Genomic DNA, 7,062 nt, shown 5'->3' with positions numbered 1-7,062 from the left:
GTGTCTGAATATGTTACTTAGTTTGTTCCCATGTGTTGTTACAGTTACTACCATGTAGCTAATGGCTAACAGCTAGCAAAAGCTGTGTTTGTCTCAACACAGTCCAACCCCAACTCTTGGACACTGTTCGCATCGTCTCTGTCTCCAGTCTGCACACGTTTCCAGACTTTTTACTGTGACAACCAAGCTCCATCGTAATATGATTATCATTAAACTCACTTCAAACGCCATTGGATAGCGGACCGAAGCGGAGCTAACTAGTTAGCCAATTTCCAGCTGACTTCTCCATTCTTGTAGCCAACTGTAAATACTATCAAAATATGGCGACACTTACCTGTGGCTCGGGTGCAGTTGCTGGGTCTGGTATGGTTGGGACTGATCCTTTTACGAGGGACCACTGTCTCTTCTGTTGTTCTGTAGCTGAGACAGAATATAGGCACTGATGTTGATTTATACAACTAACAACAGTTTGGATGTCTAACTCTGAGCGACGACATTGCGAAACACTGCTATGTAACCGCTGGGCACACCAAACTTCACCTCAGGGATGAACGCCCCCCTCTCAGATATCTCATATCATCGCACAGAGGAGGCCGGCCTATAAACATCTCTCCTTTCGTTACATAATGAAAGGAGCAGAATCCAGACCGTTTTATCAGTGGGTGGGCTGCAGAGACCATGCAGGAATTGTTTGCTTTCCTCATTCTGGGAGTTGGTAAGCTAAGGGAGGACCAGTTTATATATGTAGAGACTAGTGGTGCAACGGATCATCATTGATCCGGGATTCGTTCAGATCAATATCTTCGGTTCGGCACACACATGATCCGCAGATTGATATATGAAAAAAAAAGGTTGTGCGCATCTTCGATCCACACACTTGTTAAGTGCAGCATGGTCATGGCGAGCGGAGGAACAGAGGAGCTTGAACGCCCTGCGTCATTTAAATCCCCTGTATGGGAGCATTTTGGCTTCCCTGTCAAATATAATGATGAAGGAAAGACAATAGAGGATAAAACCGTGACGATGTGTAGGCACTGTGGCACAAGAAAGCCATATGACAGTTGAAACACATCAAGCATGGCCACTCATATAAAGCGACATCACCCCGGTATTTCACTGACAGGAGTGAAAACGAAGGCTGCTCAACAACCGCGGCATTTACAAAGTTATGTTTATTTGTCTTGTCTTTTTTTTTTTTTTTTTTTTTTGCTGATCTGAAAAATGATCCGATCCGCTACTCTGATCCGTGAAACGATCCGAACCGTGACTTTTTTGATCCGTTGCAACCCTAGTAGAGACAAGAGAGTTTTCATAATATGGGACCTTTAAAGTAAGCTTAAGTTGAGTCTTTGCAAATTATTTAAAGGGACAGAACTGTGTTACATTGTCAATGATGACTTGTTTACATCTTTAAATGATTAATTGATCCCTTTTATTTGCACTGAAAATGAACGATGACCATTTGTTGTGGGTTTCCCTCTTGCACGACAAAACCAAAGTCCTCCTTTTGGCTTTTGATATAAAAACTCAGCAGCAACAAAAGTACTAAAAAGAGCCAGCCTCCCACATGTCGTAGAATACACACACCGTGCACCTGGAGCTGGTGCCAGGATGGTTTTCGTAAGGGTAATATGATTTGAATAACTGTAAATGCTGAATATGTAAATTGCACTGTATCTGGATTGATATATTTGAAAACTGTATTCAGTAACTAACAACATTTCAAAGTACTCCGATTCAAGCGAGTAAACATTTAGCTAAATTGTACCCCTGTGCCTGTCCTTACTAAAATTGCCCCTTTCTTCATGACTAAAATCCCATTGGTCTTCTCTTTAGCTTGATATATAACAATTGCATATTTATGTTAACATCGCAGGGAGGATTTAATGATTCTATTCAAGTTTTGTGTCACCAGGTCCTGTGTGTACAATGGAACTTCCTGCCATTGACCACATATTTTAATTTTGGACAAGACAAGCATCTACAGCATCTGTTTGTTTTATACCGGTCATGTGTTTGTGCCGTTCTTGGCCTACAGCTGAAATACTACCCAGAATCTGTTCAGATTCTACGGCCTGATTGGACCTTTATGCAGCGTTAACCTGCTTATTGCTGGATCTTCCCTCCTGCCTTCCTAACGCCCGCCAGCTGCGAGGCCTGCTAATTAAAACCTGACAGGATGATCTGCCACTGTAATGTAATCATGCATGCAATGAAGCACGTACACGCTGACAAGTGCACGCGCACGAGCCACTAATCTCTAAGGCACAAACACACGCACGCGTTCTACATACATCCCCAGGGCTGTGTGTCTGGAACTCTGGTTTATTGTCCTGAGAAGTCTGAATAATAAACAGTGCAGGGCTAATGCCATTTATCTTACAGTCCTGTCTGCTTTCTGTTGCGTTGTTTTAATGCTCGGGCTTTGGCCTTGTGACATGTCTTGACACTTGATTGTGTGCAGTTATAGTACCTTCATTGAAAGACACAATAATCGTTTTTCAAAATAAAAGTCTTACCTGTAGGTAACATCTATTTATAAACTGAGGCCTTTGTATAGTTTGTAAGCATTGTATATAGATTCAGCTTTCAGACAACCCCCGAGGAAAATGCATTTTATAAATGTTTTGAGTGTTTGATACAGTAAAATTGATAAAGAAAAATGTCTGCCCCCCTGTCATTGTTTCTGCTCTATATATCTTCAGTGAAAGGGTAGGATTCACAGTGTTATACACAGGTTTAATAGAAGTAATATATCATTGTAAAGTTTCTTTATCAGTGTAATGTTTTAACAATACAAAGCTAAATAAAGCTGCAAGCAGCGATGAACAGGCGTCGGGGCATGCTGCTATCGAGGAAGTGCAGCGAACCTGGCCCCAATTATTGAGTATGCATCTCTTAACTGTCTGTGTTTCAGACAGTGCAAGAAGGGGTTAAAGGGATAGTTTTTTTTTTTTTAAGTGGGGTCATATAAAGAACATATCTATAGTCGATCTGTTTCCTACCGTAATGAATGATCAGCGCAGCTTCAGTTTGGAGAAGTAGAGAGCCGCTCCAGCCCAGAGGCTCAGCTTTGTACTGCAGTGAACGGGGTCCAGCAAAAAAGCGAAATTAACCACCTAAAACAAGGCTCACGTAAAAAAATCTATATAAGTTCAAGTGTACGTTGTATGGGTAAAATTCACACCGCTTTACATCACCGTCAGACCTCGCTTTCTTTTGGCACTACATTTTCTCAACCGCAGAACCTCCGTATCCCTACGCACTAGCGTAACTGGGCAACAGCTGATCTGCGAGTGGCGGAATACAGCGCGAGGCCCAGTTGCTGGACGAGAGGTTTACTTTCGATAAAAACGAAACTTAACTCTCCGTATCCTTCCGCATTAGCGCTCATGCGTAGGGATACGCTGATCGGTGATTACAGTAGGAAAACAGATCGACTATAGATATGTAATATGACCCCACTTAAAAAAAAACGAACTATCCCTTTAAATGTAATTTCCTGTGTCCAACATGTGGCGCTGTGACTATGACTGTACATTGGCCTATGTGTTCAGGGCTTTATAATTTGGTGGCCTGCTCCTGCCGGTATTAAATATGTACGCTGATGTCAGAAGAACTCCCTGCAGTTATGTTTTGATTATTCATTCATAGTCCACACGCAGCAGCGGCGCTGTTGGAGGATGTGCTCACCTTTTAGTTGCATGTCATCTTGTAGTGTATGATATGGAGAAAAAACCTAGAAATGTTACGTAAATAGGATGATGTTTGTCTGAATTCATGTGTCCAGTAGGTGGCTCTATGGATAACACATTATTGATGTATGGAGGTTTTCAGGGCGACATCGTATACATGTGTGATAAATGTTGAAGTTATAAGGAATTGATTCTTTATGGTGAGGCATGAAATGGATCGCACCATGACACCCACCATGTTTGACAGAGGCGAAAGCTTTGGATAACTTTTCATTTTCATCTGAGGATAATACTGAGTGAAGTGGAGGTGTGTGATGTTCAATCTGTAGGAGGAGTTTGTCAAAGCATGAGTCATGGAAAAGGATCAAAATGCGGGTGAAATGGGAACTTTGAATGAAAATGGGCGACTTCCTGTTGGAGTGACAGTTTAGTACCCCATTGTTTTTTTGTACGTATGGTCATGATACATATGCATGGGGGCACTATAGAGTCCGATGGTAACACCTTCCATCAGCTATCGTCATTAGGGCATTGGCAATAATTGTACCAAGTTTCGTGTTTATCCGACCTACCGATGTGGAGATATAAAATACTTCAATTTAACCCTCTGGGGTATAATTGGCTGTTTTTGACTATTTTTGGATTTTACCATTATATCTGACCTTACCTTGCCTTGTTTGGTGTCATTATTTTCAGCACAACCTCACATGTGTGACTGTACAGTTATTTTGGACAAACTGTATTAACACAATGGACCTAAAATCACAAAAAACATAAAATCCAAGTAGGAAAAAGTTAGTTTTTTTACTGTGAAAACCACAAATATGTTTAACGAACCATTTTTATTACTTGTAATGCAAATATTAATTGTTTTTTTGCTAAATGTGAGCATAAGTTTTTGAAATTAATGAAGTTATATGTAACTCTTTACATTTAAATGCAGGCAATGCCTCTGGCTCAACTCTCCCTCACTCTTTCCTGCCTGCTCCACATTCAGCAGTCTCCTCATTGTTTTGACTCATTAACCAAAAAAACAACTCCACCACACACTAAACACACTACACCAAACACTACATAACACGCTAACTATACACTCAAAACACGCTAAATGTCACAAATCTTAACTCTCGCTCTCTGTCTCTGTCACTGTCAATGCTACTGTCACGCTTCTGCTGCCGTCCCTCGCACTTCCCCCAGTTCCTCAGCAACCAAATCACATGGTTTGCCATATAATTTTGTAATGGCTGGTGTGGTGCCTTTTTCCACCAATAGGAATAGGTGTTTTTTTGCTTGCGGACACTTTCGTGAGAAAAGCCAGTTTTTACCATCTCTTCCTGCGACAAACGCGCAGCAATGTGATGGCAATGTTAGCGAAAAAGCGTGCCGTACATAATATATCGTAAAACGGTTTTACTTGGCCTATCAAGACTGCCCCAATACATATAGTCAGAACCGAGACTCACAGAGGCTCCGTCTCCCTGCTACGTGTGAGAAAATTACATAAGCCTTCTTTTGTCATCTTATGTGCTTTAAGGACTGGAGGGGGAGAGAGATTGTCACACTACCTGAGGTGTCAATGAGCCACAGGTGGGGGCACATCCCCACATTGGAATGTACACAAAGTTTAGATAAGATGACATTTACTGTCCCATCTGTTACATCAAAGGGTCACTGTCCTGGGAAGACAGGACACACCAAAATATCAAAGAGCCATTTATCTGTAAAGAAGATGTTTTATGACTGTTGTAAATGAAGGTAACCTCCTCTCTGTTTCTGTACTTAAGGGATAACAATTTAGAGTTCGGGAGAGAATGCTTTTGCCTTCCCTCCACGCTGCGTGTTATTAAATGACATCTGATTCATACGCTGAAGTCTGAAGTTCTTCGGAGACTTAGCAACTCTCTACCTCACAAAGGAGAATTTCCACTACATACGTCATCTTAAATTGGTCACATGATTTTGACCCGCTGGCGTGTCAATCAACCTCAGAGGGTTAAAGAGCGCCACCTAGTGGTAATCGGCCAAAATTTTGCACAGAGCCTTAGAAGTAGTAACCAGAGTTTCATGTCATTCAGACACACCAATGTGGAGATATGCTACACTTCCTGTTTGTAACGAAATGTGCATGGAGTTGTTATTTATAACTTGAGTATTCTTTGGAATGTTGAAATTCTTTTAATAACTTTTGTCAGGAGGGCCATCAGATGCTATGTGTCATCAGATGTGCAAAGTTTAGTGCATATCGGCTAAATTGCCTGGGAGAAGTTCGAAAAAGTAGGTTTGCGACATCTTGCTAATTTGTGCAAAAAAACTGAGGCAGAAATGTGCGGGGCCTATATGATGAGATTCAGCACAATTCAGTGAACACGTGGATTTAAGGTTTTTCCTTGATTAAAGTGCCCCCTAGTGGTAGCAATTCAAGATGACAATAGATTGTAAAATTTTTCAGCAGGTGTGACCTATATTCCAAGTTTGGTGAGTTTTGGGGTATGATAAGGCAGTGAAAAATACAATCATTTGGGACAAAAATGTCGTCACTACAAACACAATAGGGACCTTGCAGGTCAAGACCTGCTCAGAGCCCTAATAGAGCTGATTCCTTCTTAACCGTCATATTAACAGAAACCACATTGTAAAGAAAAACTTGATGGTTTGGGATCAGGTCATCTTCTTTTCATTGGCGAAAACATGAACATTTTGTAAGTGCAGTTTTATGGGGGAACATTATGACCACCTTAAACAAATACAGACCTAACATTGAGGTCATGACTTGGCTTGCACATATCTGTTTCCCTTTGGTCCTTTTAAACGTGCCACATTACTTGAGAGACCCCATTATCCAGCATATTAAATAGTGAGGGAGACTTTGCTGAACACAAAGTGGAGTCTTGGCAATGAAATCTCGTTTTTTCCCCCCTATTTGAGATAAAGTGAGGACTTCCCATCTAATCTAACCTGCACTACTAAGGCAAAACAGAAATACATGCCAAAAAATATAAAGCCTTGTTCTGACTAAAATAAGAAAAAACTAACATTTGCCTCCAATAATTATACTCCCTTTGCCCAGACTCATTCATCATTTGTTAGGTAACGTCATGCCACTGGATCAGCTCCTCCTTCGTCTTTGACTCATTTGCTGCCTATTTCATCTATATTGATTTTTTTCAAGTTTATTGTTAATTGTGCCAAAGAGCAAAGGCAGAGGCAATCCATTCTAACTCAAACCACAATATCTGTGCTACCTCTTCAGGTGCTGTTTGTTAACATAGTGATGAGAGGTTCAATTGAAAGGAAATACCCAGCACTTCCCCCCTTCATATCTCTATTAAACTTCAAACATTTTAGACAAGATGTGTTTGAAACTCAA

The sequence above is a fragment of the Sparus aurata genome, chromosome 11, assembly GCF_900880675.1.
Source record: "Sparus aurata chromosome 11, fSpaAur1.1, whole genome shotgun sequence".
Classification (NCBI taxonomy): domain Eukaryota; kingdom Metazoa; phylum Chordata; class Actinopteri; order Spariformes; family Sparidae; genus Sparus; species Sparus aurata.
This window is presented reverse-complemented; position numbering follows the sequence as displayed.